Source organism: Drosophila virilis, chromosome 5, assembly GCF_030788295.1.
Source record: "Drosophila virilis strain 15010-1051.87 chromosome 5, Dvir_AGI_RSII-ME, whole genome shotgun sequence".
Classification (NCBI taxonomy): domain Eukaryota; kingdom Metazoa; phylum Arthropoda; class Insecta; order Diptera; family Drosophilidae; genus Drosophila; species Drosophila virilis.
The window spans coordinates 5,242,125-5,264,860 of record NC_091547.1 but is presented as its reverse complement, the minus strand read 5'-3'; the positions used below and the strand labels follow the sequence as shown (position 1 = coordinate 5,264,860).

The window sequence follows — 22,736 nt, the reverse complement described above, 5'->3', positions numbered from 1 at the left end:
GCAGTAAAACACGTAACAGAGAGCACATGATTGATGTGTGGATAGGCAGGAGGCGTATGCGAAGCGCATAGAAGGGCTGCAAAAAAAAAATTGAGAATTCCATCTAAAACGAGTCTAAATAACTTTATAATGCCAAACGGCATTTTAGTATTGCAGTAAAATGCTCTTTTAGCAATTAATTATCAACTTTTTGTAGCTACAAAACGTTTTTTGCTGCATTTAATAATCAAATGTGTGGCATATTTATTAAGTTTGCAACTGAAATGAAATTTATTAAATTTTAAATGCTTAAATTAGATTATAAATTGTTAATTTGTTTGGCGCGCTACAAAAGCACTTTACACAATACATTATCAGCTTGATAATAGTTGAAAAATAGTTGCTTTATATATACAATAATACATATATATATATATATATATATGAATAAGAGACTAGCTGGCATAGAATAAAGTTGAGGTGCATGCGAGACTTTTAGTCAGTCCAGAGCCGGGGCAAAAGTGCAATATGTGGAGTACTGTGAGTACTGTGCGAAAGGAAGCCTGCACTGGGTCGCTTCTAATCCCATTGGCCGTGACAGAGCCGGGCTCTGGGATGGCACAAAAGTCCCTGTGCCAGCCACTTCCGCCTCGCACCGGATATGAAACGGCGTTTTTGTGTGCGCCATTTGTCCGATTTGTGGACCATTTTCATTGCAGCTCGCTGACTATTTTTTTTGGTATATTTTTCGTTGTTTTTATTTCCTTTATTTTTTTTCTCTCTCTTTTCCCATGCGCTTTTCGGGGTTTGTTGTTTGGCTTTTGTGCGGCGCCTGTCGCCAGGCAAATTGAAATGTTTGCAGGGCTCGCAACTAGACACACGCCTTCACACATTGTGTTTGCTCTCGATCTTTGACACCCTGTAATTGAAAGTTTTTTTCACCGTGCATATGTGTGTGCATGTGTGTGTGTGTGTGTGTGTGTGTGTGTGTGTGTGCATTTAAGGCTCTTTAAAAATTGGTACACAATTGCTGCACAATATTGGCAATAAAGGCATTTTGTTTGCTTGGTCGCATGCCTGATTAATTTTTACAAGTGCCACGCGGTGGCCCAGCTGGCACCTGCTCTCTGCTGCCACGCCCATCAGCTGTCCGCCCACATGCCACGTCGGCTTTATCGCAGCGCACTGTCTGAGTGTGCGAGTGTGCGAGTGTGTGTGTGTCCAGTGTCCTTTTGGACCCACAATTTCATCGATAGCAAGCGCAAACTTTTGCCACACACACACACACAGCACACACACACAGTGACACACACACTGCACACACACACAGTGACACACACAAAGCCATACGGCATACAGCCTTTGCCTTGGCTCATTGCCAATGCATTGTGTGCGCGATTATTTTGCCGTTTATTTTGCGCGCATTTCTTTTGCTCGTGTGCGACTCGTTCTCTCTCTCTCTCTGCCTGTGTGTGTGTGTGTGTGTGTGTGTGTGTGACAGTAGTGTGTTTGTTTGTGCGGCTACATATTAAATTTTTGTCACTTTGCCATATCTATGGTCGTGCACCAAATTGGCTGCTTTTCAACAGCGAGCTGCAACATCTGTTTCATGGCTTGCATATCCTTTGCATATCCTTGCCCTCAAATTGCACTAGATGTTGCACAGCCCACACCCCCGTTCCTCCTCCCCACTATTGTTGTAGTTGTTTTTGTGTTCTGCCCGCAAAATGGCAAAATCCTATTCATTATGTCACCGTAACGCCAACAACTTTGCTGGCCCGGTTGTTGCACAGTGCCAGCCACCAAGAGAGAGATTTGCCCATTTCGCCAGTTAACATGTGCGGGCTGCCAGAGGCGTGCGGCAAGGGGGCGTTGCGAGAAGGAGGGGAGCTGTGCTTTCATTAAACGAGCCTCGAGCCGTCGCCATCTACCGCATCAAATTACCAATTTATTTTCTTGGCTTGTTTTGCGCTGGCGACGGTTTTTTTGGCAACGATTTCTTGTTTTTTTTTTTTTTTTTTGGCCAAGATACGAAACATGCAGCTGATAAGTTCTAATGCTCCTTTTTATGTGACCCCGCCCGCTTCTGCGCCTCCTCTCGGGCAAAAAGGTGCAAAATTGCGCTGCGCATTTTAATGATATAATTAATTAGTCAAACAGACGCCCAAGTGCAACTGCAACACGCGCAACAAACACACAGAGCATACAGAAACACACACACACAGGACACGTGAGTCCTTGCTGCATTCGCACTGATTGCCTCGCCTGGCAGCGAGCGAGGCGACGACCTCTGGCTGCTAGTCAAAGATTAAGCAAACTAACCCAAGCGAACAAACACAATGGAGGTATGCTGCGAGGTCTTCTGGATGTGGAAGGGGGGAGGGGTGGGTCAATTGCCAGGACACTGAGGGCAATTTGAGTGCAGGATATATGCAGGCGCTGCATTTAGTGCGCTATAAATTCAATTTTAATTTAGTAAATGTGTTTGTTGTCTCTCACGCAGTGACAAAAGGCCAACCGCCATGTGCATGTCCATGTCCATGTCCATGTCCGGACCGACCGTTGCCATCTACTCCTCCCTTCCATCCCCTCTTTCATATTCTTTGCCATGTATAGTGTGCGTGAAAGAGACAAATGCCTGCAGAAGATGGATGTTGCAATTGTCTGGCTTCAACATGGCTTCACTGTTGAGATGAATCTCTTTCACTTGAAGCATGCATTAATTGCTTCACATTCGATAAAGCACCCAAATGACACAGGCTGCAAGTGGGCACTGGAGTGCATCAGATTAATCTTGGCGAGTTGTGGTTGGCCGTAAAAAGAGAAACCACAAAATAGTGTTGGACAATGCGATCTGCTTAGTTTTTATGCGATTAAAGCTTACATGTGTTTTTCAAGTTCTTATTCTACTGCTGTAAATGGAGGGCGAGCTGTGATTAGAGTAAGGGAGAGTGGAGAAAATAGTGTTGGGCAATGCATGTTTACTTGAACTTGCTGTTCAGACTGAGTTGACGTGTCAGATGTGCTCAAGTTTGCTTAAAGATCTTAACAGATCTTATCCTAGTGTTGTCAAGGGAGGGTTAGTTGTGGTTAGAGTTAGAGAAAAAACTAGTGTTGTGCAATGCTTGTTTGGTTGAGATTTCTATTAATAGTAAATATGTAAATGTCCCCTGTGTTAAGGGTTTCTTAAAGCTTACATGAGCTTTCAGAATAAATATTCTAGTGTTGTGAAAAGGCTAAAATAAAGAACAAAGCACTATATTGTTAGCCTACCATGAATTGTAGTGTTGGAAAACATATTGAATTAACAATATTATGTTATGCAATGCTATTATAACTTGTAAAGTGTCATAACATAGGGTTTAAATATATATATGCTTCTCCTTAAGATCATTTTCATCGAATATTTTAGTGTATTGAATTTTGAGTGTAACAAAATTTCAGTGACTTGGCTTGTGTGAAAAATTGACATTAACTTGTGCATTGTACTCTTTAATGTATTTTTTTTACACTTACAGCACTTTTACGAATATCTTTAATTAATTTTACCTTTTCACATTCATAATTCAATCGAACTGTCTATTCTGACATGTTTTATTTAAACTTCGAACTTTGTTTCATTTTTTTGTTATACCTTAATTTCATTTAGTTTATTTACAAACATATTTTCGTTTATTTATGTTTATTTTAATTTTCAATTATGCAAATTTGTAGCCAGCAGCTTGTGACTTTTGGCCAAATTAAACGCAATGTTTGCCAGGCAATCCGGTTACGTGTGTGTATGTGTGTGTGTGTGTGAGATTGCTTGATGGCTTTTGTGGTCATCATGATTTGTTTTTGCGGCTGCAATTGCAGCTGGTTGAGTTTTGTGACCGCACAATTTCCTGTCATTAGGGTCAACCAGATGTTGTCTGGGAAATCAAAATTTGGGGGCTCATCAGTGGCAAATTCTTCAGCGCAGCTGATTGGTTTATTAATTGCAATTTTTGTGCGTGTGTGTGTGTGTGTGTGTGTGTGTGACAACAGTTTAGAGCAGCTAACAGTATGTCGACTGAAAATAGCAGGATATCAAGGACATTGTGTATTTATGTATTTATGAAATTGTACTCGGGCAATGTAGTTGCACATTAACCCAGATACAACCACACACACACACACTCGCACACACAAACACTCACGCACATGCAGTGGGTATCCATTCGGGCTCATTAGCTCGCAGAGCTCATCATCAGTGTGTGGAAGGGAAAGGGGCTTGCAGCAAAAGGTCCTGGGTGTCGTTTAATTATGTGCCGTTGTCCTTTTCGAGGGAGTTACCATGTTGATGTTGACATATGTGAGCTGTTGTGCTTGTTGCTGGCAAAATCAACGTGCAAACTCATCAAACATGCAGCGGAATTGCTCCCATTTGGTCACACAGTTTTGTTGCCGAGTCGTCAAAAGTGTTGGCCATAAAATATCCAATTAGATTTTCGGCCACAACAGATTTCATTGCCTAGGTGTAACTGCAGGCCCGAGTGTGTGTGCGTGTCAATCAATTTTTAATTAGTTTGGAATTGTTTGGCTTGTTTGCACAGAGTCGCGTGGCAACAATGCAACAAACGGCAAAAGTTAATTAAAGCGCTTGCCAACACTGCAAGCATTAAAAGTTACTCTAAAGACATTTTTTCTGTAAGCTCTTGCACCCTAGTGTGCCAACAGGTCTTAAGTTTATTAGTTTCTTTTAACAAAACATTTGTACACCATACAAAACTTTCAATTACACAGCCCTACGCTGCGTTACACAGCACTGCAACAGCCAAAACGTACGCTATCAAGAATTCGTCCAGCGTTTCCACTTTGAGGCATACAAATTAGAGTTACATTTTTAAGTTTTTGTAACCAAGCCGCGTGCAAAATAGATATGACAAGCAATTATATAACACTAACGCAACGTTACACAACACTGCTCAGCAATTGTCTGCCCTAAGCTGGCGTCGCATTCAATTAACCAACAACTGGCTGGCATATTGAGTGCACAGTTGTCTTAATTGCTAACTTGGTTACCTGAGCAGCCAGGGAAATCGAAATGAGTCCGAGCTTTGTGGGGGTGAGGTGAGATGCGGTGAGGTGTGGAGCGCGTGGAGAGCGCTGGCGTACAGCAGGTGGCACAACTGGCGTTGGCTCGACAATTTTAATGCCTGCCTAAGCCCGCGCGCATTGTAAACATCATTAGCCAATATTATATGCATTAAATTTTATGCCGAAACGTGAAAAAGGCAGCCAGGACAGGACCTCGTTGCGCCAGGACAAACTTTTCCTTCCTTGCCTTAGTTAAAAATGTAAACATCAGTTGTGGCATAATGGGGATGGTGCCGTTGCTGCTGCCGTTGGTGGCGGCGGTGCTGTTGGTGGTGCTTCGCTTCGAGTAACAGCCGCAACCACACACCGCGACCCACAGTGCTTGGCATACAAATTGTCTAATCCCACATAGTTCTTGCCACCTTCACTGGCAAAAACTTTGTCATGGACTCGACTCGACTCAACTCGACTCGACTCGACTCGACCCGACTTGTTTGTGAATTGTATGCCCCCGTCTCTGGCTGGGGCCATCCAAATCTAAGCCACTTGGCCAATGCTTTGCCGCTCTGCATAAGCCCGGTTCAAGTCCAGCCGCAGCTGACTGCATATTTGAAACAAATGTGCAAACTTTAAATTGTTTTCTAAATAAATTTTCGCACATGAAAAACAGCAGAGAAAACACTTGAGTTGCACGCTAGGTTGGCGACAGTGTTGGTATACGCTGCAAAAATGAATGCTAGTAAATATTTATTTTCTCAATAGAAAACTCATTTACAATCCATTTATCTAATGCGAAAGACTGCGTAATGGCACATTTTCCATATATATTTAGCGGAAAATAGTGTTGGTTAATCTCTCAAATGCTCTGCTTTGTATTAATTGCTTCATATATTTTGCAATTACAAATAATTGCCTACCCCATTATTTAAATATTTATGAGTAAACATGCACATTTGCAGGAAGTCGATTATTTTAGCTAAAATAGTGTTGTGTAATGCCTAAACAAGATAAATGTTCTTACAGGCAGGCAACACAAACTTTAATAGAATTTCAAATAGTTTATTTCCACAAACTCTTCTGCAAAAATGATGAACAGTGTTGTACAACGCTGTAAAGTCAAACTTATTATATGGCAAACATTTTACAGCCCTCTCAGTGGCCGTGTGGCTTGCATTTTAAGTGAGCCACGTAAATTTTATTGTATACAATTCGCATTTCATTTTATTTCATTTTAGTTTAGTTCAGTTTAGTTTTGTTCCATGTTTCTGCCTTCCACTGCGCATCATTTGGTCTCATTTCGTTTATTTATTTTGCCTGAGTGGCTGCCGCTGGGCGCAAAGTGTATTAAAGTTTGCTAATGATGTCAGTTATGTTTTGCCTTGGCTGCGCACACAAAATTCATTTATTTAAAACTTTTGCACTTTGGGGCATTTAACACGGCGTGAGAGAGACAGAGTGAGAGAGAGTGAGAGGGGGAGTGTGTGTGGGCGTAAGGTAGAGAGACACACACACACAAACACATATTCGCGGCGACTAGGCGAAAATTTATTATTGCATGTCAGATATTTTTAATTAATTATGCCGTGGCAAAATATGCGCCGCGCTCTAAAGTATGCTATAGTTTTTTGTCGTTCGCACTCGCTTCATTGGGCCAAGCCAAAGACTGCGCCCGCTGCAGCCGCTTCTCGAACCGCGCCAGCCGCCCGCCCCGCTCGGTGTTGGCCGTCGCTTTTTAATTAGAGGCAACCACAAAAGATTTTTGTCAACGACAGCGTCACGCCCCGTTCTGACTTTTTTATACAGCCCACTTTAAAGCGCAACGAGCCGCAAATTGTTTAACCCACTTTGAAATACACGCAAACAAACAAGAAAAAAACCGCACTGAATGTTGTCAAAAGCTAATCCCAAATATGATATCCTCTCTGTGTACTTTACAGTCTCCAAAATGCGCAACTGGCTGGCGTCGAGTCCTGCCAGTCCGGCCAATCCGGCCAGCTCCTGGCTGGCTGCTAATTAAAAAAGCGTTGCCTACGTGAACTGGGTAAGTTTTTCCGTTGTTGTTATTTCAACACTTTTCTATGCTTTTGTGTAACGCTCCTCTTTTTTTTTGTGTTCTTGTTTTGTTGTATTTGCACAGCTTTTGACATAATTTTTCGCGTGCTGCCGCCTGTTATCCTTGCTGCAGGTGTGCTGTTCCATATCCTTTTCACATTGCCCCTTGTTGGCCCATCGCTACGCAAATATTTGCACATGTTTAATGCGTCGTTCGACGTGTTGGCCATTTATTTGTTTTATTTTCTTTTTTTTTGTTTTTTTTTTTTTCTTTTGTATATTTTGTAGCCCTCTGTTGTCCTTCTGCTCATTTAAATATTTACCGAGCTGCCGATTTCGTCTAGCAGTTGTCCTTTTTTTCTGCGCCTGTGTGTGCGCCTTTGTGTGTGTGTGAAAATTAATTTAAGTAATGCGTTGTGCCTAGGCACATTTATCTGGCGTACGGCAAATCCTTTTTAATATGCCTGAAAAACATTTTCATTTTTCATTTGTCACTCGGCCGCAGCAGCGATGCCAGCGGCTCGTTAGCTCTGAATTGTAAAGGACCAAGCGGCAGGGACGGATCAAGGCAGTCGGCATTTCTCGACTGTAGCATGTGGCATTCAATATTCAGGGCAAGAAAACCACATCAAATGCCGCATAAAGTTTTCGACTGAAATTGGCATGCAGAACTTGTGACTTTTTGTGGCAGTGTTCTTAAACGTGGCAAATACCTGTAGTGTTGCACGGCCTTAGCATATCTGCTACAGCTCTTAGTTCCTCTTTAGACACAGATCAGCCTGGGGCATTGGTGTTAAGTATTCGTCAAGTTCTGTGTCTTATTTCGGCGATTTAGTGTGAAATACAAAGACTTTTTCGGTCAGTGTTGTAAAATGACTGCAGGTTGTAAAGTTTTTTTTTTTGCTTCTGTTGCCATTTCTATTTCATACTGCTCAGCTGAAGCATTAATATAAAGTATTGGTCTTAATCTGTAACTTTGTCGGCCAGTGTTGCAAAGCGTTGACAGTGCCTTCAGTGTTGCAAAGGTTTGCTGCTGCTTCTGCCTTTTCTTCTTTATCACACAGATCAGCTAAAGCAATCAGTATCAAGCATCATCGACAGTTTTTCAGTCACTGTTTTTTTTTTGTTTTGTTCGATTCCTTTTGCAACACTGGATAATCCGTGAGGGAAATTGCGCTGGCTGTTGTCGCATGCCCTTTGTGCCTGCTGCCTGCTGATGAGTTGCCAATCCCAAGGTTACTCAATCAAATTGCGGCGCCTGCCAGGATGCAGGACTTTGGATTCGAGACTGAAGACTCGACTGTGCGACTCGTGTAACTCGAGTTGTTGCTCAGCCGTTGGCGTTGAAATCAAATTTCATTTGCAGGCAAACTTTTGGCTTTTACTTAGTTTTACTTTGTGCATGCGCTTCTTCATCTTCTACTACTGATTGCGATTCTTCCACTTTTTCTTCGCCTTTTCACTCTGCCATCGACAACTGTGCGACGCTCTGTTGACAACCCAAGTTCCCAGCAAATCAACAGCAACAACAACAACAACAACAATGGAAAACCTAACGCAAAACGGTCATTAATCATTTGGGCTCTATTCCTATCTGTGTGTGTGTGTGAGTTGTGTGTGTGTGTGTGTGTCTGAGTGTGTGTGTGAGTGTGTGTGTGTGTGTGTGTCGCATATGAAAGCGAGGGAAAGCGAGCGAAAAACATAAACTACGTGCACTGCAAAACTGAGAAACTGTGAGAAACTTGATGCTGCGACGCTGTCGAACTGAGATTGAGGTTGTGCTACATTTTTTCGCCTTTTTTTATTTTCGAGTAGACTGGGCCAAGGTAGAAATAACAACAAAAGTTATATTCCTTTTTTTTTTTGTACTTCGTAATTGATGAAATTATACGTTTGAATTGTTCTTGTTTCTACGGGCAAGGTTTTATATACTCTTAACACACTTTTACCTGATTCCTGTATTCGTTAACGCCTTGATATCGCGAATTTGTCATAGCCTTTGACAGGAGATTGTTCTTTTTTAATTATTTATTTGGTAAATGACTTTTGTTGATTTTAATATAAACACTAATTAGCTAAAGTCTTAAAAAATAAGTTAGCTTGTGGTAAAATCTCGTTTGCTACAATTTCGCCAATTAAACATGAACTATTTTAAGACATATTACAGAATCAGCTTAGACAGAATACAATTAAAATGTCACTAGTAGCTTAATAAAAACCTTAATAAAGACATGCCCAACCTCTTTTGAAGAGAACTATCAGCGTTCTCAAAATTACTTTCGCCACAAGTAGCTGTTTTAGTTGAGCCCCAACAAATACAGATTCAACCCAATTTGAAGAGCGCTATTTAAATCACTTTCGCCACAATTTCGCCATCTTGAAATCAGAAACCTCTTGAGCAAAGGCATATTAGCAACACATTGGGCCCAAGAAGCCATTTGGCAATTAGTAGTTGCTTCCGAAAGCCAAACGAGGTCCAAAAGTCAAGACTGAGTTGCCTTTTCTTACATATATATGTTTTTTTTTTTGATTAATATGTGCGCCTAAATGTAGGCAGCAGATCTTTGGACTATTTTCTTGGCTTTCGTTGTTGTTGCTGTGAGAACAAATTTGCCTTCATTCAGCGTTTGACGTGGCCAAATTAAAGCTGCTCGGATTTCGCAGCTCGGCTGGCTGCCGTCGGCCGGACAAGGGTCTAGTCCTGCTCTAGTCCTTTCTGCCTTTTGTCTCTGAGCGGCTTTTGTTTGTTGTGTAATCTATGCGCTTGATGGCACAGCTGTTTGTCCAGACAGCACAAGAAAAATGCCAACAATTAAGTGGGCAGCACTGGCAATAGCAGCAGCAGGTGCGGGGCGGGGGCGTGCACGGAGGCGGAGCAGAGGGGCATGATGTGATGCCTGTGGGCAATAGGCAATGCATTAATTTAATTAAAAGCGGCGCAAGTTGCGGTAAATTTGAAATTTGTGTAAATTCAACGTATTTAGAAAACACTCGAAAGCATTTAATTGGCATTTAGTTATGCCAAACGATGCTGCCAACCTGATTTGTGTGTGTGTGAGACAGGCGGTTGGCAGGCTGACAGGCTAAGCTAAGCCAACACCCATCCCCCCCTATGTACAATCCCTTGCACACACGACGCCACTGCACACGGGCACAGAGGTCAGTAGCCTTATCAGCAGAGCGCGCTGTTGTTGTTGCTTTTGTTGCTGCTGCTGCTCACCCACGCAGCCTCGCTCTCTTAACAGCTGCCAGCTCGATTTCTCTTAAAGCTTGCTCACGCTCTCACTCTCTCTCTCTCTCTCTCTCTCTCTCGCTTGACTGCTGAAATATGCAAGCGGTGGCTAATTAAAAGCCGCAGCCTCCCAATTTTGTTGTTTACATTGCCCCTCCAAAAGGCGATGACGACGACGACATCAACAATGCTCTTTGGCCATTATTTCCCCGCCACATCTTGCGCAAGCAACACACTCGTGTGCAATCGTGCACTCTTCCAGTGCTGCGCTCTCGCACGCTTGCTTCCCTTTGCCAACCCACTTGTCCCAGTTGACGAAGCTTTTGGGCAGCTTCCTCGTGTCTTGTCGCGTCGTGTCTCGTCGTTTCGCTGCTGACGTTCGTACGTGTTCGCAGCATCTTTCGAGCGAAATTCACTTCAGTTTTCTATTTCAGATTCATTTGGCTGCAGAACTCGCTCGTGTCAAGTTGGTTGCCGCGGCAAAGCGGCAATCGGCTGTGTGGCTATCCAGTTATACAGTTAACCCATAGACTACAAATTGTGTTAGCAGTTACTTATGCGTGTCAGTGTGTGAGTGTGAGTGTATGCGTGAGTGCCGCCGACAGGCAATCAATACGAACTAGAAAAGGAGAGGGTCAAAGAGACAGGGAGAGAGAGAGAGAGTGGGAGAGAGAGTGAAGGCGAGCAACAGCCGTCGGCATTTATACGGCAGGCCGCTATTTAAAGTTGACGTTGATGACGTATGGACAATAGATGTCGCCACTTAAAGCCGTTAACCAGCGGCCACGGAAGCAGACGGCGGAAATTACAAATGCGTTGACAGGCGGCGAACAACCAAAACGGCTCAGCGGCTGCCAGCGACTGCAGCAAAAGATGTGTCTACGCAAGTAAGTAGAAGTGTCAATTTATGGAATGAGTGGAAAATGAAACGAAATTGAGTGCTTTTCGTGTGACTATCAGTGAGTGTGCGAGTCCAAGTGTGTGTGTGTGTGTGTGTGTGCGAGTGTGTGAGTAATGCATACTAGCGTGCAATTTTATGCTGCATACTTTTATGCTGCAACTTTGCTGTGTGCGTGCGTATGCCTTTGTGTCTGTGTGTGTGTGTGTGTGTGTGTGCGTGCTGCCATATGTGTACAAGTTTTCGCCAGTTTAAATATTAATCTGGCAACTTTTTAATGCGCCTGCAAATTGTTATGTATGCGAGTTGCATAAACTTTTCCAGCCAGGGCTCAAAATTGTAAATCGTAAATTGTTATTTACAGCCAAAAATAAAAAAAAAAATGAATAAAAAATTGTCTGCTAGCAACAACTTTTAAAGCCAATAAATTAAATAAAAATAAAATCAAGACAGTCTATGCCAGAGAACGTATCCGTGGGCTGGCAAACAAAACGCGTGAGAAACCAAATTGAATTGAATTGCTTGACATGACGACAGTCTGCCCTTCTGCCCCAACACACACACACACACGCGCGCGCACTTACAGCTATTGAAACTGTGCTGCAGGCGTAGCCGTGCATGCCACACCCCCTCGCACATACACACACACATTTTGGCCGCCCTTCTGGCGTGCTGTTTGCTTTTAGTATGCGACTTTTGGGCTAAAATTCTATAGCAATTTATTTGCTATCTTTTGCATGTGGGTGCTACGCTCTGTGCGTGTGTGTGTGTATGTGTGTGTGGGCGTGTCTGTCTGCTTCATTACAATTTAGCCAGGCTCAAAACGCTGCTGTGCACTTAACAGACAGCGTATTTGCATGGCAACCAGCAGCAAATCCATTCGAAGGGTACTCAAGAGTCTAGCCCGAGACTCCCAGTTTGCGGGCTAAATCATCATTATTTATTTATGATTATTTTATTACATGTATGTGTGCCTGTGTGTGAGTGTGTGCGTGTGTGCCTGGCGGCTGATTTTAGATACTTCTGCTCACATATATTTCTATCTATATATTTACATTTATGTCCTGATATTATATAGCTGCTATATGATTATCATTATTGTGAATTGAATTAATTATTTAGCGCAGTTTGTGTACCAGTTCTCCTCCCACCCACTCTGCGCCTTCTTCAGCTTCAGCTTCTCCCTGCTGCAGCCAAAGGCCCAAAGCCAATCAGCTGCCAGTTGCCCGGCGTGGCGCCCAATGTTTGTTATTTGCGCACAAATAGACGACACTTGCGAATTGGCAGCTAGGCCCCCGGCCCCCGGCCCCCGGCCCCCCCTTCCGCTCCCTCAGCCACGCCCAGCGCCAGCCCTTCTGCGCCTCTGTTGGCCACTTGTTGATTGATTTATTTTATTTTTTTATTTACTGGTTTTTTATTTTGTGTCGTCTGCCCCTATTTTGATTTAGAGCTAATTCAGACGCTGCTTGGGTTCTGTTTCTGGCTTCACTTCCGCTTCCTCTCTTATTCTCTCTCTCTCTCTCTCTCTCGCTCTCTCTCTCTCTCTCGTTCTGTGATAAGCCCTCATTATCATTTGCAGGCATTTGGCGTTTGCCGTCGCTTTGCATATTTCCGATAATGAAATGAGAGACATGCACCCGCACAAAAATCAACAAGCGCTCGTCGGCTGGCAACAATGTGCGCTCATTGTCGCAGCTACAGATACAGATACAGATACATCTGCTGCACAGCTACAGATACAAAGATACTACACGCACTGATTTAGTTTGCGCTCTGTGTGTGCGCCCCTGTCTGCGTGCGTGTATGTGTGCCAATTGTTGGCAGGCACGAACAACGACTCTAATCTGAACGCATGACGCATGCAGATACAGATACAAAACCCTTAGATACATAGACTGTATAGCATATAGCTACAGCTAGCATAGAGGCTGGCCCACGCTGCATTTGTTATAGAGCGCTACGCGGGAGGGTGGTGGTGGGGGGGTCTCTTTTTGAGAATACAGCGGAAATCATTTATTAAACAGTTGCCTCAACTCGCTCGCCCTATTTCCCTCTCTTTCGCTCTCTATCTCTCCCTTTCACTAACTAGTCACTACTTTAGATATATAGATATGTGCATATATATTTAGTATATATATATATATATGTATATAAATGTTCTCATTTATTTCAATTACTTTATATGTGCATTGACAGCAGCTCTCTCTCTCTCTCTCTCTCTCTCACTCTATCTGTCTGCCTATCCGCCTGCCAATTTTCCAATTGAATTGTCTTTAATATTTTAATAATGTGGAATGTGTCGCGTTTCATTGCTGCCGTCCTATGCCCGCTCGCTACATTAGTCCTGCTGTCAAGTCGAGTCCTTGTTCTTGTACTCGTTTTCGATCCTTGTCCGTGGCAAGTCGTTGCTATTTTCTAAATCGCTGCCTGCCTCGTGACTGCCGCAAATTAGTCACAATCGATTTAGCAGCTCGTTACAACAGCCGCCAAAAACACCAAGCAACAGCAACAACAACAACAACAACAACTGCAAAGTAACTAACAACAACAGCAACAACAGCAAATAAACACTGCAAATGCGTGAACTAAACATAATTCGCTTCACGCATCAACTAAATTGACTTCTTGTTGTGCGTGTGCGTGTGTGTGTGTGTGTGTGGCTGAGTGTGTGCGTGTTTTGTCCAGTCACAGTTAACGTGGCTGTGACTAACTGTAATTGTTGCATGCACCGCACATAAATTGCGCCCAGTTCTTAAGCCCAATTCTGATTGGACTTGCGCTCTTAAATTCAATTGGAAATAATAGCAAAAAGTCATAAAAAGAATCTAATTTGTGATTTATGTCGGGGCAGAAATATATATATATAAAATCACTTTAACAGTTTATCGATCTATTTGGCACAAATTCATAAACATCAATTCAAAGTGAGCCATTTTACCTGTGTTTTATTTCGAATGTGGTCAGCTTTAATCCCATTGAAACGAAAACATAGTTTTCATAGCAAATTATTTGTTAAAGTAACATTTTTGCTTGACTTTGTTTAGTGCCAGTTGCATTTCAAAAGAATTTAATATAAGCTAAGCTCCCTTGAGCTATTAGAAATCTTTAATATAACTCTTTAGTTTATAAAACTTCGTTATGCACAATTGACGCTCTTTTTAACATAGCTTCTTTTTAAAGCGTTAAACTTAACACCTTTTTACAACACTGTAAGCGACAATGCTGTCGATAGACGGTCTTTATATTGGCATTTCGCATTTTACAATACTAAACTTAAAATAACACTTTTTAAAAACATTGAAAAATAAAAGCTATCGTTAAACACTCCCTATAACTTAGCATCAATTAATTTTTCTAATTTTACAGCACTAAATTATATATAACACCGTGTTAAAACACTGAAAATGATGAGATACCGTTAGATGCTGCCGTTAGAACAATGTTTGGTAGATACTTAAAAATTAATTAAAAACTTATGTACATAGCTTAACTAAAAAATATAGTGCAGGGTTGAACAACAGCAAAAAGCTGAACTCACAGTGTTTACAGCTAAAACTACTTAGCTAGAATATAGAATACTTGTAACTGAAGCAGCATATCAATAGCTTAATATCAACTTTCGAGCTGTATGCTAAAATATTTATAACAAGCCATTTTTATTAATATTCAAAAGAAACTTGATTTGGCCACATTTCAAACTCGGCTCCACTCAACTTAACTCGTTTAAAGCGTATGAATTTCAATTTTATAAAATAGAGTTTAAATTTCTTAAGGGCTTGCAGACATTCAAGCAACTGTGTATATGTGTTCCCTCATGTTATTATTATTATTATTTTCTTGTGCTTTTTTGTGTATTTATTTTTGATAAACCCTTCAAAAATATGGCAAACTTTTCTAAGCTGCGGGCTTAACAGGCATACGCATAATCGCAGGACTGTGCTCCACTGGGCTGCTGCTCCTGTTGCTGTTTGCTAATCCTCTCGAGCGACAACAACAAGAAGAGAAACAACAAGAATAGCCGTAAAAGCGCCCGCAAAAACCCAACTGAAACCCAAAAAACCGACAAAACCCTAAAAACCCGATGCGCATGCAAACTAAATACCGTTATCGTTTTTCTGTTTTTCTGTTTTCGCCAAACTTTAGCGAAACAAACTATGCGGTTTCACTTTGTTAACAGCTCAGCAAATGTTTTGGCTTCGTTTTCCATAAGAGGGAGCGGCCGTAGGGGGCTGTCGGCCCATTGGTGGGACTGGCAAATACCAACAACAGCAGCCACAAATAATGCAAACAATCTTTTAAAAGACCACAAAGTTGCACGCCAGGCCAACGCATGTGTGTGAGCGAGAGAGAGCGAGGGGTGGAGTGAGGGGGAGTGGCAGAGAGAGAGAGAGAGAGAGGGTGTGGGATCCTCTTCATATTGGCATATTATGAATTTTCATAACTTCTGAATGAACATTTTGTAATCAGAAATAAATATATATATAAATCTTATTTTTTTTATATATATTTTATAACATATAACAGCTGTCTCTAGCTGCACTTCCGCTGCATTTTAATACGTTTTCCAACACACATTTGCAGCTTACGTGCACGAATTGTGTGCTGCTTGCTTTTGCGGCGCAGCTGCCTTGACTTCTCTATGCACATGTGTATGGGTATTTAAGCTATGTCATCGAATGTGTAACACACAGAAAAAGAGAAGAAAATATCAATAAATATTGAATAATACAGAAATATTAATAAGAATTGTGTCTATTTCTCTAGTTAATCCAAATAAATATAGCTAGTTCTTCTAAATTATCATCTCATTCACATTAAATCTGCTGTTGGCCATATTTTACTGCAAGTCTCTCTTAATCTTCTAACTTATCTCCCAATGCACATATAATAAGATCTGAGCCATGTATTTTTAAAGCGTATTTCAGCTTCGGCTTGCCGCGAGGAGTCCTACTCTTTGCTTTTTGTTATTTTTTCCAGTTGATTTCTCGCTCTCTGCACAAACATCAAACAACTTTTCACGTGCCTTTGCATAATTCTTGCACTGCCCGTCGCGCTCCTTCGGTCAGCAGCAGCAGCGGCACGTCCTTTCCTCGTCCTGGCTCTCGTCCTCGCTGGATTTGTTCCTGCTGCTGCTGTTGCTACTTGTTTTCGCCTTGACTTTAATCATATTTCCATCAGCAACACGCTGCGCATATTGAACAGGATCAGCAGCAGCGGCATCAGCAGCAAAACAAACATAAAAACGAACACACACCCATTCACACACACACACACACACACACACCCTTTCACGCACACCCTCGCACACACTGCAACAGCCAGTGCATGGCTTCCATTGCCTTTTGTCAACATTGGGTAATTTTTTAATCTCCGGCATTGAATGCAGCTTAAAGCGCACAAGCTGCACATGACTTGACAGCATTTTTGATACCCTTACCAATGGGGTATATGAGCTATGCGGAAAGTGTTGGCCTTTAAGCATGCTTGGTGCGGAATTCTAACAATATTTGTAAGCCTTAAGTCTCCATATCAATCAAATTTCTCTTTCTAATCAGATATTTTGGTATATATTTATGTCAATTTGTCAAGAGATGCAAAAAACCCAATCCAGGAAATATCAAAATGAGCTTGTATTAAGCTGCCTTGGAAATGTATGGCAGACAGTACAGTAAAGCCTGCCATTCGCGTTAATTTCTTGTCTCTTTTATATGTCTTATGCACACGCAAAGTCATTGCCTAATTTCGTTAGAGCATCTCACATTCGGTGTCTATCCTTGTTTGCTCTATATACATTGTAGCAGTCTCTCTCTCTCTCTCTCTCTCTATCTATCTACAAAATTTACCAGCACTTGGCGAAAAAGTCAACGCTAAAAGTTCTTCAAAAATCAGCACAAAATGCGACAAAAGCTAAAGAAATAAAATAAAAATAAAAGGTAAAAAATATGAGGGAAAATCAAAATGGCGTCGCCTCGTATGAATGGCAAATAGCGTAATGCTGCACGTACACGTTGCACGGCCATTGTGTGTGGCAACAATGCAGTTGGCGACTGTGTGGCAACGCTGTGCCACACTCCAGCCACAATTCTGGCAACGCGGGCTAACTAGTTAACGAATTCTGGCATTGCATTTGTGTCCAGTGAGCAAAAGTTTTGGGATGCGCTGCCATTCATTCAATTTTTGTCGGTTTTATTAATGCTGGCTTCTTCTCGGTTGCACCTTCAAGCGGAAACATTTCCGGCTGTGCGGCCAGGAGGCTGGGCGGAAGGGAGGAATGGCGGGGCCAGGGCAAACGGAAGTTGAGCTTCAAGTAAATTAACGTTAATTAACGGAAGTTTTTCGGTAAAGTGCGCGACAAAGTGGCAGCCCGCCCAGGTGCGTGCCACCTGAAGCTGCAGCAACTGATGCTCATTGCAACGCCCAGCCCCTACCCCTCACCCCTTCATGGAGCTTGCCTCATCTTAAGTCTGCAGCTTAAGTTAAAGTAGCTGCTGTCAGTTGAAGTGGGCGCCCAACGTGCCCCAAGCTGCAAATTAGCCAAGCGGCTGCGACTGAGATGGAGAGCGAGCTTGAGAGTGGGTGAGAGCGGTAGAGAGAGAGAGAGGGACGGAGGACGACTTACCTCGCAGGCTGAGAGCACATGTGCTTCAGCTGTGGGTTTGAGCACTTGGCCTGGCTTTGCCTTTGGCTTTCTGCGTGTGCATTCAATGCGCTTTTGAAGGACAATGGAACTTGTTCGCGTCGCCAGCTTCCAGATACTCGAAATGCTCAACAATGGGCGACAAACAATTGAAATCTGTGTGCGCTTTGTTTTAGGCGTATGCCCATATAAAAATAAAGAGCCTTTAGCTTTTTAGCCAGGGGTTGTGCCACACCCCTGACGACAACTACCCCCCGCGCTGCCCGCACATTTGCTGCAGCAATTTGTACAGCTTTTAATTAAGGCCAGCCAAAGACAAGACCACAAAAAAAAAAAAATAAAAATATAATATGCTCAAATGCCCAGCCAAATGAGCCCAAAAAATGGGGTAAAAAAAATGAAAAGAAAGGCAAGGAATTGCCCGGCGAGTGACGAAGGACAATCATAATTGCGGAAGCAGCAGACCAGGGTTTTAGCAAGGACTTCGAAGGACTCGCACAAACAATGCACTCGAATGAGAATTTACGACTCGCTGCCCGCTCTCCCTCTCTCTCTCTCCCTCTCTCGATTCTCCAGCTCTCTGCTCCGCTCGAGAAATTAATTATCGCATAATTTTCTGGCTCAGTGACATCTGAAGAGTTTCATTTACCACTTTTTGACAGATTTTCGCCCTCATTTTATACGCGCATTTCGAATTTCGTATTTCGCATTTGGTATTTCTATTTTTATTTGTGATTGATTGTGAACTGGCATTAAAAATATAAAAAATATTATAAAAAAGGGGCACTAAAATATGCGTCAACTGCCCTGCGACCAGGTGTTGGCCGGGATCTCAGACCTTTGCAGGGTTAGGAATTTAAATTTAAATTTCATTAGAGCAGTAAAATATTTCCCTTACCAGCCAGGACTTAGCTACAGTGAAGCCTGTCGTAACTATCCTGACTATCCTGCACTTAGAACATACTTTAATTGAACTCTAAGCTCAAACATATTTTTAAAATAGAAATGGAAAAAAATGTCGCTCCAATTATATGTCCATAAAATAATAATATATTTTAGTCAGCTTTTTTTGCATTATATAAATATTGAAAATGTATTTTCTAAAATATTTATATGCAATGCAATAAATATAAATGAAATATTCGTGTAAGCTTACTAGATCTTCAAAATTTTGTTTGTCAAAGTTAGAATATTTCTAATAATTTATAAATATTTTCGTTAATATTTAAACAATATTAATCATTGTTAAAGCTTGTTTTGATTTAGATAGGAGCTACACCCTATAAATTCCTTAAATTTCATAAACAGAATGGAAAACATTTCACAATGCATGTAAATAGATGTATCTTTTACAAATTGAATTGGCTAAACAAAAGATAACTGTGAACGAAGCGAAAATTGTGCAAATACCTTTAAAGAAAGAAAGCCAAGTTAAATTCAAGACATTTCTAGGGAAATTGATATTATTGCATTGAATATACGCTTGAATTCGACACGCTGCTTCTGTCTGCCGCCCCCATGATACTATGTCACGCCCACATTCCTGTGAGTCTGCCTCTCTCTGTGTGTGTGTTTTCCTTTTCTTGTGCCCTTCTTTTGAGCATCATTATCAAATGTTGTTTGGTAAATCATTGCAAATGTTAATTCAATAGCTCAATCAGAAATCAGGGATAGCTCCAGAGAATGTGTGTGTAAGAGATAGATAAAGAGAGGAGGGGAAAATGGGAGCGGGCACACAAAAGAACTGCGCCTAAGTTCAATGCCAAGTGCCCATTGTTATTGCTGTTCTTCACGTTGCTGTTGTTGCTCTTCTTCTTGTTGTTGTTGTTGTTGTTGCCGCTGTTCGACTGCCCTTAGTCTTGAGCATTTCCTATTGTACCTCGCTGCCCCCCCCCCCCCCCCTCCCCCTGCTCGTGTCTTCTATTTTATCTGTTTGGCGCTTTGTGTTGCCTTGAACAAAAAAAAAAAAGAAAACCAAAAAGAAAAAGACCCAAGACGAAAGACAGAAATTTGCGATTTCTATGGAGATGCTCTCATTTTTGTGTCGTCCACACTCCTCTGAAAAGTGGTGTGAAGGGAGGGTGTGCGTCTGCGTGTGTGTGTGTGTGTGCGTCTCTTTTGCGATATTCAACAGATGTTGTAATTGCTCATAAAACTTGATGACGCTGGCGCGTTTAAAGCAACAACAACAATAACGGCTCAAAGAGAAAAATATTCCAATAGTTTGCATATGGTGATGGGCTATCTCTCTATGTGTGTATTTACGTGTGTGTGCTTGTGTGTGTATTTATCTTGTCTGTGCCTTTTTAAAATACATACATACATACATTGTATTTCAGATGTAGGATACGGGTGCGAATGCCCCTGTGTGTGTGTGTGTGTGGGATCTGCTTGACATCAGAATTCATACGTCACAGATTTGCATATGCTTATTTAGTACAATATGTGACTTGGCTTTCTCTTGATTTTCCAAAGAGTAGGGGTATTCTTTTATGATTTTTCTGCGGACTTGGCAAAATGTTCATAGCTAATTTGACTGCAACCGAAACACCGTCAGCAGCTGGCGGCCAATCGCATTGTGCCGCTCTTACGCAAGCAAAGGACTCTTTGCTCTCTCTAGCGCTACCTTTCTCGCTCCCACTCGCTGTGCGCTGGGCAAGTCCCAGGGCTAGCGTCAACGGAAACATGCCGTTGACATGTGTTTTGCAAATGTTACGCTGCCTTTGGCATTCGCCTCTTGTTTCAATTTCTTTTTTTTTTCTCCTTTAACTACAAATGTTTTTGTGTTAAAAAGACACACACACACACACACGCATAGCAACAAAAACAAGCGCAACAAAATACATGTTTTCTAATGCGCGATAAAATATATATTTGTGATAAAATGTGTTGGTTGCCTGGCAGTGCCGTCTCTTTCCCACGCGCAACGCCACAAGCGATCGGCGATGTCGTGGTCGCTGCCGCAGTCGCGGTCTCCGCTGACGTCGACAGCACAGCACACTGATAAGCTGAGCGCAGGCACAGCATGGCAATGGAACGTGCGCCCGCTCTCTGCTATAATACACTAACAATCTATCCGCTGCACGACTGCGCCCAGAAGCGCAATGCGCACGTAAATAATTTAGGCGGCAGGGTATACAGAATGCGGCGCGTCAAAATCAATTTGTTTGCGTTTCAGTTCATTTCGTTTCGTTTGCGTTTCGCGCGTTTCAAAATTGAATTCAATTTCGACTGCGTTTTTCAACTGTGCTTTTTTTTCTGTTCTTTCTTTTCTGCGTTCTGTGCTCAGTTGTTGTGCGTCAGCGTTGGCGTGCAGAGCGGCAGCGGCAGCGGCTGCTTAAGGATGTGTGCGTTTGTTTGTGTGTGTGTGTGTGTGTGTGTGTGCGTTGGGTGTGCTGGTTGTGCTGATAAACATTATATACATATACACAACAATTTATATGCTTTATCAAGTGTTTAAGTACGAAAATTCTGTGCTCTATTCATTTAACAGCTATGGCCATGCCACGCGCGTTATCATTGGACACATAATTGCCCTCAATCGGGCTAAATGAAAACAACTCGTTGACGTTGCCGCCCCACAAACAAAAATAACAAACAAAAAAAAAAAGTGTTGAGAGTAAGAAAAGCCTATTACTATATCTTCTATAAGTAACCGCACACTCCGCTCATATCTCATATAACAATTAAGCGCTACGCGTCGCTTAATTGAAATGTTTCAAGGCAAACAAATCAACGGGACAGACCGAAGCCCCAACAAATTGTGGCACGCAAATTGGAATTTCATTGTCTTCCACTGACAACGGGTGAGTTTTTTTTTTTTATCTTTAATTCATTTTCTTTTTATACAATTTTTTTCTTTCGGCTTTCATCAACCATCTATATCCATATATGTTTGTATGTTTGTGGCTATGTCTTCATTTAGATTGTCAATGCCTTTGAATGTTGCCTCCTTTTGGCATTACGCATATGCCACATGGCCATCGTAAAAGAACACGTACTGTATTCCATATGGAGGCACTACTCACTGCACACATACATACATGCTCATGCATACATATGTCTACCCACTTATATGGTCGAGTAATACCAAAAATACATATGCTTATCGCAACACAAAATGCTCAGCTCGCATTGCTGATAACAAAGCATGCTACACACAACATTTATACACACACACACACACACACATGCACACCATTTGGCACTCAACATTTTGATTATAAAACATTTAATTTTTTTTTTTCATTTTTTTCTATTTTTGAAAAACTCTTTTAAGCATATTCCAGCACTTGTCAGACTCACGAGTAGTTCATTAGATGTTTTTTTATTCCTCTAATCTATTAACAATGCTTGATTTAATAATACTATATGAAATCGCATTCCCTTCTAGGTTCTTGCCCTCTTAATAATTGCCTGTCTAATCTTTTGGTCATAACAACATGTCCAAAAATTGTTTTTAAATCATTCGAGAAACTCGTGTTCGGCTTGCAATAATATTATGTCGAGAAACTAACTGAACTGCTTCTGGAAAGTTGTTAAACAAAGTTGCCTGCGAACAGGATATATAAATTGTTCCTTGTTACAGTTACGTGCCTTCATTTTCCATACTTTCTTTCCTTTTAGCTGGCTTCTACTAATTAGGAACAAGCTAAACAAAAATTTATATATATTGTGCTGAAAAAACTATGTTGCATAATGTTAGCTAGCTCTTGCTCTTGCTGCCACACCTTCAGGCGTTTGTCTCTATGCGGGCAAACAAGAAATGCCTTGAAAACTTTGCTAGAAAAAAAAAAAGAACAAAACCCTTTTTCTCACATTTTGCTCCAGTTGCTGGCCAAACAGGATATTCGGGTTGTTCATTAGGCCAGCGAGCTGCA

At 41.8% G+C, this 22,736-nt stretch overlaps 1 protein-coding gene across 1 annotated transcript in view; it reads left to right on the top strand.

Moving 5' to 3' along the window:
• LOC6626614 (dymeclin) overlaps positions 1-21,518 on the top strand; it is a 106,822-nt gene extending 85,304 nt beyond the window's left edge. The window contains exons 8-10 of the mRNA XM_002048672.4: positions 6,975-7,078; positions 10,756-11,208; positions 21,350-21,518. The gene's annotated coding sequence lies outside the window, so the exon portion shown is untranslated. The remainder of the gene's footprint in view (positions 1-6,974; positions 7,079-10,755; positions 11,209-21,349) is intronic.
• Positions 21,519-22,736: the final 1,218 nt, after the last annotated feature.